This window comes from Nomascus leucogenys, chromosome 4 (genome assembly GCF_006542625.1).
Source record: "Nomascus leucogenys isolate Asia chromosome 4, Asia_NLE_v1, whole genome shotgun sequence".
NCBI classification, from domain to species: domain Eukaryota; kingdom Metazoa; phylum Chordata; class Mammalia; order Primates; family Hylobatidae; genus Nomascus; species Nomascus leucogenys.
This window is the reverse complement of record NC_044384.1, coordinates 73941696-73959155: the sequence shown is the minus strand read 5'-3', so window position 1 is coordinate 73959155 and position 17460 is coordinate 73941696. Positions and strand designations below refer to the sequence as shown.

Here is a 17460-nt window from a genome sequence, read left to right as displayed (position 1 = left end):
TCCTGCAAACAGGTTTCCACCTCACAATTGAATACCAGGAGCACATGAGCTGAAGCGGCCTGGCTCCTCCCCTGCATAAGGCGTGAATTCCTGGTGCTCCACCCCATCCCCCCAGTGCATGTGGGCCTCTGGTCTGCTGCAGGCATGTCCAGGCAAGACAAGTCCAGGTTCCCTTATCTGCACATAACATCGGTGTAAACACTTGTGGGGCTGGTTGGAGATTCTCGGGGACCCTTCCGTATCTGCCTAGGCATTTTGCTGTCTCCTCCTAATACAGTATCTGTACTTAATTTCTTCTTATTGCTGAGTAAGATTCCATTGTATGGATACATCAAACATTTTATTTATCCATTCGCCAGGTGATGGACCTTTGGGTTCTTTCCCACCCAAATGTGATAGACGTTCTGGTTCTTTCCACTTTTTGACCTGTTAATAACGCTGCTGTAAAATTTATGTATGAGTTTTGTGCTTGCGTATGTTTTTATTTTTCTGGAGTATATACTTGTGACGGAATTTCTGGGTCATAGGGTAACTTCATGCTTAACCTTTTAAGGAGCTGCCCAGTTTGTTTTCCAAAGTGGCTGCATCACTTTACATTCCCAGCAATATTAGATAAGGGTTTTAATTTCTTTACATTTTTCCTAACACTTACTTTCTCTTTTTTCTTGAACAAAGATTTTATCCTGTGGTGTGAAGTGATACACATGTGGTTTTGATTTACATTTTCCTAATGACTAATTACATTAAGCATCTATTAATGTGCTTCTCCATCTTTATATCTTCTTTGCAGATATATCTATTCAAAATCTTTGCCCATTTTTAAAAATTGGGTTATCTTGTTATTTATTAATTGCAAGAGTTTTATATTTCCTATATATGTAAGTCCTTATCAGATATACTTTTCAAATACTTTCTTCTACTGGCGTCTTGCCTTTTCACTTCTTGATACTGTTCTCAGCACAGCAGTTTTCAATTTTGAAGTCCATTGAATCCATTTTTCCTTTGGAGTCATAGCTAAGAAAACACTGCCAAATGCAGTCACTAAGATTTATGCAGTGTTTTCTTCTGAGGTTTTATAGTTTTAGCTGTTACAGTTAACTGTTTTATTTTGAGTTAATTTTTAAATAAGATATTTGGTCGAATTTATTTTTTGCATATGGATACCCAGTTGTCCCAGCACCGTTTGTTGAAAAGACTATTCTTTTCCCATTTTTTTTTTGTTAAGCTTGTATAAATCAATTGATTGTCAATGTGCAGGTTTATTTTTAGATTATCAATTCTTAGTTGTTTATGTCTATTCTTATGTCAAGGCCAAATCGAATTTAATGAGAAGTTTTTTTCAATCATGTTGCATATTACCAGTTGTCTTATGTCATAATAAAAATTAAATTTAGTGGAATATCTTTAACTTCACCTTTTGTGTCTCAAAGGAGTCTCTGGCCAGCTTATACCTTACTTACTCTAAGACATGATGGGAAGCCAGGCTTACAAGACACACTTAATTTCTTTTTTTCTCCATTCAAACCTTTAGTCTCTTTTCCATTGCCTCCCGCTATAGTTTATTTTCAGTAAGTTTTGGTCACAGGATCTGCTGACATAGTCTAATATTTAGTGCATTATGTTTTACTAACTCATTATAATTCATAGAACCTTCCATAGATGTTTACCATCTAGGGAGGAGGAGTTTAAGTCTGAGCCGCCAGCTTTCCTCTGTGGAAATCAAGTGAAGTCATCATCTTGCAGTTCACAGATCCTCTTTCCACCTGGCAGCTGGTTCTCTTGGGTAGCACTGTGGCTAATCCTTTTCTTGGTGCAGATCTTGCATTCTCAGAAACCACAGTTCCCTGTATTGACCTCCTTTTACTGAAACAGAGATGCACAGCTCTGCTTTCTAGCTCAGTAGAGGATTCTTGGATATAAAAAGTTTAACTCATTCCAAGAAAAAGTCTTAGAAGTGCAGCACTTCAAAATCAGGTAATGTTCAGGCAATTTATCAGAGACACATAGTAGATTAGTATTTTGACTTTCAAAATTTCAGAGCCAAGTTGTGTGCTTTAGAGAAGCATTGTGGCAAAACATAGAGATGGGTGGTCTTAACTTCTCCATACAAACAAGCTTGGAGTAAGGTAAAGGAGAAATTGCATTGATGTCTAACACTCAAAGCACACTATGTTTATTTTACTTCTGTGAAGACTAAAAATCATTCCATAATGTTCTCCTTATTTCCTCATTTAGAAAAGAAAATGAAAATTGAATACTATTGATTAATAAATACTCAAAGCTTTCTTTTAAGAATTTTAGTTAATTGAAATCAGGTAAATGTCTGATTTTGGCTATGTAACCAAGTACTTCTAGTTGTTTTTCATAAATATGTCTTCTTGCTTCCAGTCTTATTTCCTAACTTGAGGGGAAATTGTAAGAGACACCCTTGCCTTGTTATCAGAGTTAATTGAAGGTTTTAGGAGAAGTTCCTCCTCAGCAGCTTATGTCTCTCTCCTGGTTATCTGCTGCTTCTCAGTAATGTTTTGCCATCAATAAATTAACCTCAACATTTATTAGATCCTACTTTAAAGGAGACTCTTTTCTGCTGCATAAAGTTATGTTTCCTGTTGTCTCTTCTTTTTAAAACTTATTTTTCCTAACCAATTACCTCAGAGTTTTGTGGCTTTAAAAGAAAAAACATTTATTTTGTTAATGAACCTGTGGTTTGGAAAAACGCTTGGCCAGGACAGCTTGTCTCTGCTCCCCCCTCAGCTTCCCTAGGAACAGCTGATCAGTTGGGGAAATGGAATCCTCTGAAGCATTTGCTCCACCCACGTGTTTGATGGTTGATGCTGGCCATTAGGCTGGAACTTGGTTGGGACAGGCAGCATGAACACTGGACACTTGGGCACTGCCAGGTTCTCTTTGTGGCCTGAGTGCTCTCACAATCTGGGGGCTGCGGTTCCAAGGGAAAGCAAGTCTTGGAGGATAGGGAAGCCACATGGTATCCCTTTTACTGCATTCTATTCATTAGGAGGAAGTCAGTAAGGTTGGCCTATATTGTTTTTTAAATGGGAATGACTGTAGCTTCTCTTTTGTTTTAATTGATGCATATATATATAATTAATGGGTTATAGAGTGATATTTTGATACATGTAAATAGGGTGGTAATAACTTCAAGCTAACTAGCCACATTTACTAACTTCAACCCATTTTTCATTTCTTTGAATTGTGAACATTCAACAGTCTTCTGTCTTTTTAAAAATATACAATAAATCATAGTTAACCATATTCACCCTACAATGCCGCAGAAACCCAGAACTCATTCTCTTATCTAACTGTAATTCTATATCCATTAACCAACCTACCTTCCCCTACTTCTTTGAGCTTTTTTTGTTGCTGTTAAGAGACAGGGTCTTCGCTAGTATAGTCTGGCTCTGGGCAACTGTAGTCACCCAGACGGGAGACAGTGGTTTGATCATAGTTCACTGCAGTCCCCAACTCTTGGGCTCATGTGATCCTCACACCTCAGCCTCCTGAGACAGCTAGGATTATGGGCATGCCCCATTGCACCCGTCTGATTTTTGACTTTATAGAGATATCTTCCTATGTTTGCCCAGGCTGCTCTGGAACTTCTGGCCTCCGAGTGATTCTCCTGCCTTTGGACTTTCAAAGTGCTAGGAAATTATAGGCATCAGCAATGTTGCCCAGCCTCAATGTTTCTTTAGCTCCCACATAGGAGTGAGAATGTGCAGTATTTATCTTTCTGTGTCTGCATTTAACATAACGTACTCCAGACTGATCCACGTGGCCAGAATAACAGGATTTAATTCCCTTTATACGGTGAATAGTATTCCATTGTGTATGTGTGCCACAGTTTTTTGTCTTTTCATTTGGTGATGGATATGTAGGTTGATTCATACATTAGCCATTGTGAATAGTGCTACAATAACATATGAGGCCAGGTATCTTTTGATCTATTGTTTTCTTTTCTATTGCCTGAATACCCAGTAGTGGGCTTGCTGATCCTCGGCAGTTCCATTATAATTTTTTGAGAAAACCTCATGTTGTTTTCTATAGTGGCTGCACTAATTTACCTTCCCACCAACAGCATGTAGAGTTTACTCTTCCTCTGGAACTCACCAGTGTTTTTATTTTTTATTTTTTTTTATCTTTTCAATGATAGTAATTTATTCAAATTGAAGAAGATTATATCATATTGTAAATTTGATTTGTATTTCCTGGGATTGTGATACTGAGCATTGTTAAATTTATTTATTGGCTATTTGTATTTCTTTTTTCTAAAAAAAAGTTAGTAGATATTTCGTCCAATTTTGAACTCAGATTTTTTTTTTACTGTCAGTTGTTTGAGTTTTTTGTGTATTTTGGATATTAGTCCCTTATTAGATTATAGCTTGACAATATTTTTCCCATTTGCAGTTTTCTCTCACTCAGTTGTTAGCTGGAAAAGGCTTTAGCTTAATGTAGTATCATTTGTCTTATCATTTGTTTTTTGCCTATGCTCCTGATGTATTACCATAAAAATCTTTGTGCCGACTAATGTCATCAAGCATTTTCCCTATGTTTACTTACAGTAGTTTGATAATTTTGGGCTTACATTTCAGTCTTCAATCGATTCTGGGTTTTATGTTGTTATATGGTGTTATATAGGAAGCTAGTATCATTCTTCTGCATATGGATTTAGTTTTCCCAGTGCCATCATTGAAGAGGCTGTCCTTTCCCCAGTGTATGTTTTTGGGCATGTTCGTCCAAATCAGTTGGTTGGAAATATGTGGATTTATTTCTGGGTGCCGTATTCTATGGCCTTTACACCAAGAATCATTACTTCTTAAAATGCAATTTCAAATTAGCATGAAACATTTGCAGTTTAGGAAGGCTTTATGCATCAGAATCCTTATTTATAGGATTCATTATTTTGTGTTTTTTGAGATAGGGTCTTTGTCTGTCATCCAGGCAGAAGGGCAGTGATATAATTCACTGCAGCCTGAACTCTGGGTACAAGGCATCCTTTTGCCTCAGTCTCCCAAATAGCTGGGTCTACAGGCATGAGCCACCGTGCCCGGCTAACTAAAAAAAATTTATTTTTTGTAGAGATGGGGTCTCACTATGTTGCTCTGGCTGTTCTCAAATTCCTGGGCTCAAGTGATCTTTCTGCCAAGCTTTATAAATTGCTAGGATTACAGGCATGAGCCACCTATGCCTAGTATAGAGTGTAATACTATTTTCAAAGTCTTATTCCTAGAGCCATTTATTGACTTTGTCCTAAATAACTCAATATGATATCTCTGAAAATTTTTTGACATATCATGGGGAATGATAATGAGGGAAGGGGGTTAGACACTTTTTACTAAGAGATAACTTAGTGCCATTTAAGGAGGAACAAAAAATAAATAACAAAAATAAAAGTAAGATGAAGTGCAAAAGTTCTGTGGCAAAGATGCTGATAGTAAATAATGTATTTTTTGTGACTTATGGTAGCTTTAACTTTGTTCTTAAATTCTGAGTAAGGGTTCACATTTGAAGAATCTACTGCATTACAGATACATTTTGCTGCAAGTAATGCATTTCAAATTTGCTATTGGTTTTGTATTAGATTATTCTCAGCCTAACTTCATTATCAAGCTATACTATTTTATTCATGCAGTTTGATGATCTTACGGCCAGAGAAGGAAACTGTATCTTCAAAATGTGTCAATTTGGGCTAAAGACAATCAAGTTCTTCAACAGGAGTTATTATCTATGAAAAAAGTACAACAGGAATGTGAAAAACTTGAGGAGGATAAAAAGATGTTGGAAGAAGAAATATTAAATCTTAAGACACATGTGGAAAACAGTACAGTAGAACTTAGTAAACTACAAGAATATAAATCAGAGCTAGATGAAAGGGACAATGAAGGCAGTAGAAAAATTAGAAGAATCCATTTACAGGTTACTTGTTTAAATCAGGTAAGTTTATCTGTAATGTGCTTTCCTTTATTTCACTGCAAATTATATTTTGGATATGTGTATACTGTGTTTCCTCTGCCTCTCTTGTAGCAATTTGCTTTGTAGAGTTCTAGGAAAAAAAAGGCATCTGTTTTTTTTTTTAAATATTTAAATTTCCATTATTAATATAACAAAATCTATCTTTCAGAGTAATGATTCTCATTATGGAGTCATTTGATGATTAAGACCAGTTGCATAAGAAAAAATTGTGATTAGAAATTATGTAATACATTTGAATTGGTCTTAAGCTACATTGTTCGTTTGATCACTTTTTAAAATTATGAATGGATTCTATTACTTTTTATATGACCAGATTACATTAATACTAACATAATTATGATTTCAAATTTTTATAAATCAGACTCAATTTGAATTCAATTATTAGTTTTGATATTGCTGATAAACATTTTAAAGCTTCAGCCTCTTTTTTTTAACATATTCAAAATTGCTCTTTGAATCACTGACTCAAAATGAAAGGCAACAAACATATAATAATTAGGTTATAATTGTTTTAAAATGTAATGTTCTTTTCATTTTGTTTTGGAAGCAAGCACAATATGAAAAAACAATTAGAGCAGTTAAACCAGGATAATACTGCTTCACTAAATAAGAAGGAACTCACACTTAAAGATGTGGAATGTAAATCTCCAAAATGAAAACTGCTTATGAAGAGGTTACAACTGAGTTAGAGAATATATGGAAGCCTTGCAGCAGCATTGAAGCTAACAATTCCCATCGTCAACAAAAAAATTAATGAAGTAAGTCAAAACATACACTCATAGAAAATGAATTAAGCTCTATTAATTTGTTTTGAAAGCACTAATTTTTAGTGAGATGGCTTCAGGATATTAGTAGGAAGGGAATTGCTAATTTGACAACTGTAATTTTGGAAAAAATAATGTTAGTAAGTAATCTTACCTTTAAAATGTTAGTCCAAGGATAGTTTCTGTCTCTCATCTCATTTTTTTTTTTTTTTTTGCTTTTGTATGCTTCTTCCCCCTGAAAGTCTCATGTAGTTAACTTAATCCGTTATTTTTTTCACTAAGTATTTTTTTGAAGCTTTATAAATAATGAAGTTGATCTTGTTATAAAATTACTTGTCAGAATTTCCCTAAATAGTAATATTAATGAGTTTAATTTATTTTTCGGTAGATCACAACCTAAACCCAAAGTGTCAAGTGGCTACTGCTACTCTGGGCACAATTGTTTTTGATTGTGATCTTTAGTATTATCACTAGAGCGGTGCCTCAAGAAAGACTATTTGTGTAACATATTCAAGATGTTACAGAAAGGCATCCTTGTGAAGTAGGGAATAATAATTATCACAGGGAATTTAAAGAAGTGTAATTCACAAAGTGGTTTTAAAAAATAACACCTTGTTCAGGCTGAAGGGGTGTGTGGAAGGCAGAAAGAACATGCCCACTTCCAGTGCCTTGGTCACAGTGCTGGGGGCTAATTGCCTTCAAGAGATGCTTTAGTTCTTTTGATCACCAACCAAACAATTCTAGTTCTCCCCTAAGGAGTTGTTGCTCTGAATTTGTTCCTCAGTACAAATGTTTAATTGGTCCCTAGATAATGGGTGAAATGTACAAGCGTGAAAACTAAAACTGGTTTACTAACACAAGTATTCCTAGATTTTTTTTGTTGTTCATTTTAGAAAACTAACGTACATTAAGGAGTACAACATGATGTTTTGATATAATTATTTCTAGTGAAGTGGTTCTTATAATCAAGCAAAATCAACATTATTCGTTTTCCCATGTTGTTACCCTTTAAACTACAAGTATTTCAAATGGAATTCTTCACAATCTTACAAGTAGAGCCATTTTAGAAGGCAGCAAGTTTACCTGTTGAGCCATACATACTGATAGCCATTTCTCTTCCCTGTTCTACTTTGTTTGAACTGCTTGTTCAGTATAAATCACCTTAGAACAAAGGTGGCTTCTTTAGAACGATTTTAAATTATGATTCCTTACAACAGGTATGCTCTCACACATCTTCGGTGTGAAAACACTGTTTAGTGGGTAATTTGGTTTACTCTCAGGGCAAGTTTTTTAAAAACTTGCAAGTCATTAAGAATCATTTAAAGGAAAAATGAAATAGTAAGCATTTGTCTTTGCTATCTTTACAGAGTGAATAAGAAAATAGCAATGATCAGCACCAAGGCTCCTTATGGAGAAAGAGCGGGTGAAATATTTTTCTCAGCACTCTTCCTACAAGGCGAGGCCCCAGAGTCACTTGTGTTGAAAACTCTTTACTAGTATAGGACTCAACAGAAAATATATTCCCCAATGCCAGTAAGAATTCCTACTTCAAACCCTCAGACTTCAAATAACTGCAAGAACTCCTTGACCGAGGTTAGTTACATGACCGTTTCTCTTTAGGGTTTCATTTCTCTAGCGTAATTCTTGGTTTTTGATTTGGTGGAAATACTGAGTTGTTCTGTTGACTTACGCATGTTAAGTAAAGATCGTAATTAGCTGTGTTAACACAGAAAGGAAATGGGAACTTTACATTTTTTAATTTCCTGGAGCTCTCATTTTCAAGGATACCACTTGCTAAGTTTATTCAATAAATGTGACTAAACTGACATGTTTAAAATGTCTTTAAAAGCTGCATTTAAGTTAAATTTTAGAAATTGCACGTTGTTTGCCTGATAACTGACGATATACTTTGAGATGCTTGGCTCACTCTCTAATTGATTGTAGTTTAGCTGTGGTTATCACCACCTTTTTTTTTTTTTTTTTTTTTGAGGCAGTGTCTCACTCTGTCCACCTAGGAGTGTCGTGATGCAATCTCGGCTCACTGCAACCTCCACCTCTGGGGTTCAAGTGATTCTCCTGCCTCAGCCTCCTGAAGTAACTGAAGACTACAGGGCCCACTATTACATCCAGCTAATGTTTTGTATTTTTAGTAGAGATAGGGTTTCACATATTGGCCAGGCTGTTCTCGAACTTCCTGACCTTGTGATTCTGCCTGCCTCAGCCTCCCAAAGTGCTGGGTTACAGGCATGGCCGCCACAGTGCCCAGCCTCATGTCACTTTTTAAAGTTTCTTTGCACTGGCCAGGCATGGTGGCTCATGCCTATATTCCCAGAACTTTGGGAGGCCAAGGCAGGTGTGTCACAAGGTCAGGAGTTCAAGACCATCTTGGCCAAGATAGTGAAACTCCACCTCTACTAAAAGTGCAAAAGAAAAATTAGTGAAGTGAGGGTGGTGGGCCACCTGTAATCTCAGCTACTAGGGAGGCTGAGGCAGAGAATTGCTTGAACTAGAGAGTGGAGGTTGCAGTGAGCCGAGATCACAGCACTGCACTCCAGCCTGAGTGACAGGGCAAGAACTCCATTTTTGAAAATAAAAAATTTTTTAAAAAGTTTATTTGCACCCATCTCAACTCTTCCCACCCATAATCACAACCTGAATGATTGGCATCCAAACACTTTACCCCACATATGGATGTTTGTTATATAGTAGCAATCCAAAATAATTGCATTTTATAAATTACACAAAACACTAAAATGTTCATTTCCCATTTTTATGTTAAAGGCTTTGTGCTTGGCCAGGCGCGGTGGTTCACACTTGTATCCCAACATTTTGGGATGCCGAGGCGGGGCGAATCACCCGAGGTGAGGAGTTTGAGACCCACCTGGTCAACATGATGAAACCCGTCTCTACTAAAAAAGTACAAAAAATTAGCAAGGCATGTTTGGCAGGCATGTGTTATCTCAGATGCTCAGGAGCGCTGAGACAGGAGAATCACTTGAACCCAGGAGACAGAGTTGCAGTGAGCCAAGATCATACCACTGCACTATAGCCTGGGTGATGGAGATTCCATTTCAAAAAAAAAAAAAAAGATTTGTTGGCTTTTTCTTACATAAGAGTACATCTTCCTGACTGTAAAAAATCCTGGAAGAAAACCTGGGAAATACTCTTCTGGACATCATACTTGTCAATTATTTATGGCTAAGTCCTCAAAAGCAATTGAAAGAGTAACAAAAATTGAAAAATGTGATCTAATTAAGCTAAAGAGCTTCTGCACAGCAAGAGAAACTATCACGATATTAAACAAACAGCCCTAAAGAATAAAAAAAAAAATTCACCAAACTATGGATACAGCAAACACCTATTATCCAGAATCCATAAGAGACCTAAACAATCAAAAGCAAAAAATAAAAACACCATTTAAAAAATGGGCAAGGACATGAACAGACACTTCTCAAAATAACACATGTAAGTGGCCCACAGCATATTAACAAATGCTTACCATTGCTAATCATCAGAAAAATGTGAAACAAATGTCACAAGACAGAATGACTTTTCTTAAAATGAAACAAACAAAAAAAACAAAAAAAATGTTGGGGAGGCTGTGGAGAAAAAGGGAACACACACTGTATGTGGCAATGTAAATTAGTTCAGCTATATGGAGAGCAGTTTGGCAATTAAGAACTAAGATGACTGTTGGATGCAGCAACCCCATTACTATACTAGGGGTATACCAAAAAGACAATAAATCATTGTAACAAAAAGATGCATGCACATGTATTTTCAACCTGCAGCACTATTCACAATAGCAAAGACAAGGAGTCAATCCAGGTGCATCAAGGTAGATGAAAATCCAAGGTAGATTGGAAAATTCCATATATACCATGGAATACTATGCAGCCATAAAAAGAACAAATCATGTCCTTTGCAGCAATATGGATACAGCCGGAACCCACCCTTCTAAGCAAACTAACACAGAAACAGAAATTAAATATCTCATGTTTTCACTCATTGGGAGATACACATTGGGTGCACATTGTCATAAACATGGGAATAATAGACACTGGAAATAAGAACGGGGAGGGACAGAGTGGGCCAGGGTCGAAAAAACTACTTATTGGTCCTATGATCACTACCTGTGTGATGGGTTCAATGTACTGCAAACCTCGGAATCCCTCAATATACTTTGGAAGAAACTACACAGGTACCACCTTAATTTAGAATACAAACTAGAAAAAAAAATAAGAAAAAAAATTTACTGTAAAAAAAGTTTACTATAAGTAGAGAATAGAAATTTCATTTAAGATAAAATTTATTGAAGTAAAAATGGATTAAACTTTTATAAAGGGCAGAGTTTTGCTAAGAATTTCAAAGCAATGCATTCATTGCAAAAGATGACTTTAATTATTTATTATTTATTTATTTTTTTGAGTCAGCGTCTCACTCTGTCACCAGGCTGCAGTGCAGTGCTGCAATCTTGGCTCACTGCAACTTCCACCTCCTGGCTTCAAGCAATTCTCTTCCCTTAGCCTCCCAAGTAGCTGGGGACAGGTGCACATTACCACGCCCAGCTAATTTTTGTATTTTTAGTAGAGACGGGGTTTCCCCATGTTGGACAGGATGGTCTTGATCTCCTGACCTCGTGATCTTCCTGCCTGACCTCCCCAAGTGCTGGGATTACAGACATGAGTCACCATGCCTGGCCATTGTTTAACCTTTCTACTAATAAAACACTACCTTTCTAAAATCATGTATACGCAATAGACCGATATTAACTGTATTTTTGTCAGATTACTCTAAACGGCATTACCAGATACATCCTCTGTTATCTAAGCTTAAAATAAGTAGAAATTTTACTTTATTTATGTGATTATTTTCTTTATTTAAGCAAACTTCATGTCTAGTCACTAAAAATACTAAAGGCCACATTTTGTAAGTGATATATTATTTCATGATAATGTTTCTTGTTTAACTTAAACATTATTATTATTTTTACTTGTTTTAGATGGAGCCGGACTGTGTAGAACAAATAATTAGAGAAACAAAAAGAAGTACGTTGCCAAAATTTATTAATAAATTTAGGTTATTTTAGAAATAAAGTGTAAATAGCAAATGGCATTCGTTTTCATTGTTGGGTTAGTAGATACTATGTCAAGTATTTTTTTCTTACATACATCTAATGAAAGATGTGAAAACAAAAACTTTCACAGAGAGACTGTACTTATGCACCATAAATTCATCATGTTCCATAGCTTTAAAAAATTCCCAAGAAGTCTGTGCATCTCTTTTTCCACTGGCTCTACACTTTCTTAAGTTTTGCCATCCTCCATGGAACTGCCAGCCCAGCACACTGAAACGATTCTCAGAAAACAAGCATCATCAGTTCTCAGGGTTTTGGTAGAGATTGAAGCCAACAGACCTAAGACTCATTTTGAAATCCTTGGCTGAGCAATAACCCTTCATAAGCAGTCACTTCACAGGTGACATTTCAAATCTCCTGTCATTTACTGTGTTATTGGCCTTACATCTTTTCCAGGAAAAATTCTAAATTTTTCACCATGAAATAAAAACACCCCACGTCAATATGATTCTTGTCAAGTTACTCAGCCTTGTCTCTTGCCACTTACTGCCCTCTGCCCTTTGCTCTAGCACCAAACTGGATGGAGTGGAACTCCTCAGGGCTCTTCCTCACCTCAGGCTCTTTGCCTTCACCTCTTCCCTCTATCTGGGAAGCTTTCCTTTGTCCTTCAGTATCAACCTATGTTATCTCCTCCATCAGAAAGCACATGATATAGACATAAAAGTGGGTAGATGTCCCTTCTGTGGTGTTCCAGTAGTGCCCTGCTGTATACCTGTCATGCGTATCTATGACTCGTATGGACATTTCCTGCCTGTCTGTTTTTTAGGTTATAAGCATATCACTGTTGAGAGGTGGACCGTACCATCTTCATCTTATAATTCCAGTGCTGGTTCTAGTGCCTTAGAATGTGGCTGTTGATTACATAAATGAAGAATGAAAAAGCTCTGATATTTAAACACAATTAGAATTAATGCCATGTGTAAATTATTAAATAGTAATTTTGTATTGTAAATGTACATACATGTTTCTCATTCTTATTAACTGTGATAAAGTTCTCAACTCTTTAGTTTTTAAACTCACCTTAGTTAACTGAAGTGTTTTAGGTAAAGAACATAATTCTTTATTTTTCTTTCCAGCTGTTGCTGTGTTGGACACTTGTTCCCATCTACTTTCTTCTCTGGAATCCACTGGTAAGCCACATCTAATGAAGAGAATATTTAACCATAAAGTCTTAAGGAAAAACTGTATGATTTAAAAGATTATAAAACTTTATTACTGGGCTATTTACACAACATTTTAATTGTTTCTCATAAAATATATAACATTACAATATTTACTGAAGTAGGATATTTTTGTATCATATGTATGATGATAATTTATAGGGTATTTTAAATGATATTTTTTAGCCTCCTTAAGTTTTAAGTGGATCTTGCAAATGAAAACCAGTATTATTGAGTTTGACATACTCAAATTGCCCAAATATCAGCGGTTTAAACAGCCAAACAACCAAGTAATTATTGATACTTTAGTTAAGGTCATCGAAGGCTTATTTGCATTTTACAGTTTTTGTTACTTAGGAGAGTAAGGAGTACCTGCCAGGTTTGTCCATGCTAATGCTACGATTTTTTTTTTGTAGTTCAACTGTATTTTGTATGGAGACACTTTGAGGCTCTGTAAATATCTGGTTACTCCTCAGAACCCACTAGATTTAGCATTTCATGGATGACTTGTGTTTGAACAATTATTACTATGATGGTTGCCAGATGATTATTTTGTTATTGTCTTCTTTATTCTACATGGAGAAGTAAAATCAATAAATAAAGGAGAAGGGAAGCTCATGATTCTGGTGCTCCAATTCCCTAAGATTAGGCCAGTGGTAGACATTTCAAGCTGACTTTATGTCTTTTTGATTTGTCCCCGTTACTCTGTCGCACTTTTTTACTTTCTGGCAGATGTTCTAAGCTCATCTTGTATTTTTCTCTTGCCCCAGTCCTGGAATGGAGTAATTTTTTTTAGAAGCAGAGGTGGAGCCACTGAGGAAGCACAGGCAAGCCCTCCCCAGTGCGTGCTCACTGGTCCCCACAGAAGAACCGCTGCCGCATCCACTGAGGTACAAAGAAACTAGCAAAGGGCCTTCTGGCTGTCTGGGGACAGTCCTCATGTGGTCCCTGGCTGAGCCTCAGAGGTTCTGGATTAGTCTTCCTGTAGCCTCTGTGCTGTGTCTTTAGATTAGGGCTCTGTGGGAAGGGCCCTGGGAGACCGAACAGCCACAGCGTGTCTCATCTGCCAAATGTCCTTCCCTTCCTCACACTCCTGACACTCAGGAATAGGGTAGATGGCATGTCCAGGCAGTGCCAGGCCACGTCACTGTCTCCTTTGAGATGGGCCCAGAGGGCCTTTGGGGTGAGTGTGGAACTTGGCACCTGGAACCTGAGGTTGATTGTCTCTCCGTGTGTCTTGGAGGAAAGGCTGTGTCCCAAAAAAATCCCCAGGGCCTGACCTCTCGGCACACATGCAGGGAGGGAGGGTCTGTGAGCTGAGGGTTCATTGTAATAAGGCTTTGAGCACTGCTGCTCAGGGGCCTGGTCAGTGGACCGTAGTCAGAGATGACCTGGTCATCAGGACCTGCGTCAGTTGGGACCTGATCAGCAGGGGCCTGGTTAGTGGTGGCCTCCTCAGTAAAGGCCTCATCAGTGGGGACCTGGCAACCTAGTCGTTGGAAGCCTGGTCAGTGGGGGGACCGAGTCAGTGGTGGTCTTATTAGTGGGGCCTGATCGGTTGGAACATAAGCAATGAAAAACTGGTTGGTGGGGCCTATACAGTGTACAAGGGGCCTGGTCAGTGTGGGGCCTTAGTGGCTTGGAGCCTGGTCAGTGAGGGCCTGGTCAGAGGGGGTCGGTCAGCTGGGGACTCATCCATGGAGAATTGTTCAGTAGGGGGTGGGTGAGTGGCAACCTGGTAAGTTGTGGTCTTGCCAGTGGGAATCTGGGCAGTGGGGACCAGGTCAGTGGGAAATTGGTCAGTGGGGTCCGGTCCATGAGGCCTTTTAAGTGCGGGCCTGGTTAGGAAGACATGGTCAGTGGCGACTTGGTCAGTGGGACTTGGTCAATGGAGGAGTAGTCATTAGGGGCTCATCAGAAGGAACTTGGTCAGGGGCAGCTGGTCAGTAGGAACCTGGCCAGCTGGCCACTATGTGAGCTCAGGCAGGGGGTTTGTCTGTGGAGCCTCCTTGCCTCCATCTGCAGGGAAGGTGAGTCAGGGCACCCTGGAGGTGGCTGGAAAGAGAAGGTGAGAGGATGTGTTGAATCCAGCACTGGTGGCAGACCTACAACTTTACAAATGACCTGTGTCCCACCTAGAGAGGGTGTCAGCCTTCTCTGCTCTACCTGGTGCCCCTCCTCTGTCTGCATCCCCAAGACCATCATGGATGGGGAGGGCAGAGATTGGGGGAATACCTGTAGAGGCTCTAATGCTGGCCACACACCATGGTGGTGACAGTGATGAGGACCTGGGTGCACCCATAAGTGGAGAAGCTAGGCCTGGCCAGAGAAGCAAGACAAACGAACACACACATATGCATGCACACATGCACAGACACACATGCATACACACATGTCAGTTCAGGGGATAGAGGACACTGACTCTGGGCCCTGTTGACCAACCAGGCTCCCGTTGTGGTGGGTTGTGTCACCCCACAATGTCACTGTTGCTGATGCCCATCGCCTCTGTGTTGTGGAGCAGTTAGAGACACACAGCAGTGTCTGTGAGTGGCTCTGCATGAAGGACCATTTTCTAGGTGAGAGGCACATCTCAACACAGCTCACTGATTAGACTCAGGTGAGTGGGACCTGCTCTCTTCTCTTCCTCCTGGCTTGGGGACAGTCACTCTCAGGTGGGTGGTTTTGGCCTCTGGGCAGCTACTGAGGGGTAATCCCTGAACACTCACCGGGTGCCTGTTCTGTGCTGACAGTCATCTCATTCATCCTTGCAGCAATTCCATTCTGCATCTTTTCTGATCACCTCCGTGACCACCCAGGACAAGCCCATCAGGGTCCTGTCACCAGGCCCAGTCCAGCTCCATGATAACCAAGACACAGGTCCAGAGACAACCGCCCTGCATGGTGCCTGCATCTGACCCCCGTTGGTGGGTAGTGACCAGCACAACATGGAAGAAGCCAGGGCAGCATGCGACCAGCTGCCCTGCAGCCCCAGATGGCTCCTGGCCTTGGGAAGTCATTCTTAAAGGGGAAGCTGGTCACTTTGAGTCCCTGAGGGAAGGGTGAATGTGCTTCCCAACAGCCCTGGCAGCCAGCAGAATGCCATACATCTTCTCACCCAACCTGTGTGACAGAGGCCCCCTCCTGGGGCACAAGTCCCATAACTAAAGGGTCCTGTCCCAGTCGGACCTCATCCTGAGCCCTGGAAGGGCAGGGGCACCATGGGCCTCCTGCAGCAGCCAGGATTACCACCCAGGGGACTCGGCCTTCTGTGGCCCTGGCCAGACTTGGAATTTGGCCCAAGACAAAAAGCTCACTCTGAGCAGCTTCTCAGTACCTGGGGCCTGTGCATGCCAGGCAAGACCAAGCTGGCTCAAAGAGCAACCAGCCACCTCTGCAAGGGTGTGACAGGAGCAGGTGGAGCAGCCAGCAACCTCATCCACTCAAGGAAACAGGGATGGCCAGGTTCCCACAGTCTGAGTGACCACCACCTGACAGCTGATGGAGTGGAGGCCTGAGGAAAAGCAGATGGCACTGGGCTCTACCTCCAGGGCAGAAGAACTGATTTATCCTGACTGTCAGGGAATGAGGTTGGTGGCTGGTCCACCGGCTCCTGGCACACCCTTGCAGAGGTGGCTGGTTGCTTTTTGAGCCAGCTTGGCCTTGCCTGGCATGCACAGGCCTCAGTGCAACAATGTGCTGCAAAATGGAGCCACATAAAGGAAATGAGCAGCAGGCTCAGAACAGGGTGTGTGCTGCCTTTGGGGCTCCAGTCCTTGCATTGGGGCGCCTACAGCACTGTGGGCTTCTTGGGTGCCAAGAGGCAGACCACAGGCCATCTTGAGGAGGACTCTGGTAAGAGCTTCCTTGGGTATGTGGATGATGTTGGCCTGGTGTCCCTGAGGACAGCACTAACAGGTCCATGACTGGATCCAGGTCCTGCCTGGGCTGATTGGCAAAGAGCTCACTGACAGTGTGGAAGGCATCTATGGTGAAGTGGGATCTATGTTCAAGGGCAGAAAGGGCCCAATCTGGTGGATGAACCACACGGCCAGCTTCTGGGTGCAGGCACAGTGTCACTTCTTTTGTCACTTCCTGATGTGCCCCACCAGCACTGAAGAGACAGCCAGGAGACAGGCAAGAGGAAGGCTGAGAAGGATGAGATGGTGAGTGTCAGATTCTTCCTGGCCTTGAGCCCACCCGTAGGGTGACACTCAATCTTTAGGAGTGGGACAGCAAGATTGATGGCTTCAAGTGCCTCACTAAGAAGATGGACAACAGGGCACTCAGCTCAGCTTCACAGCCAATGAGTTGATACGCAAGCAGATGATGGTGACAGGCTTTAAGAAAGAGCATCAGAAGGCTGCCAGTTCTTCTTCAGATCAGCCAGGCCTTGGAGCTGGACCAGGCCATC

At 40.2% G+C, this 17460-nt stretch overlaps 1 pseudogene; it reads left to right on the top strand.

The window, feature by feature from the left end:
- The window catches only part of LOC100597305, a 69404-nt pseudogene extending 53311 nt beyond the window's left edge, over positions 1–16093 (top strand).
- Positions 16094–17460: the final 1367 nt, after the last annotated feature.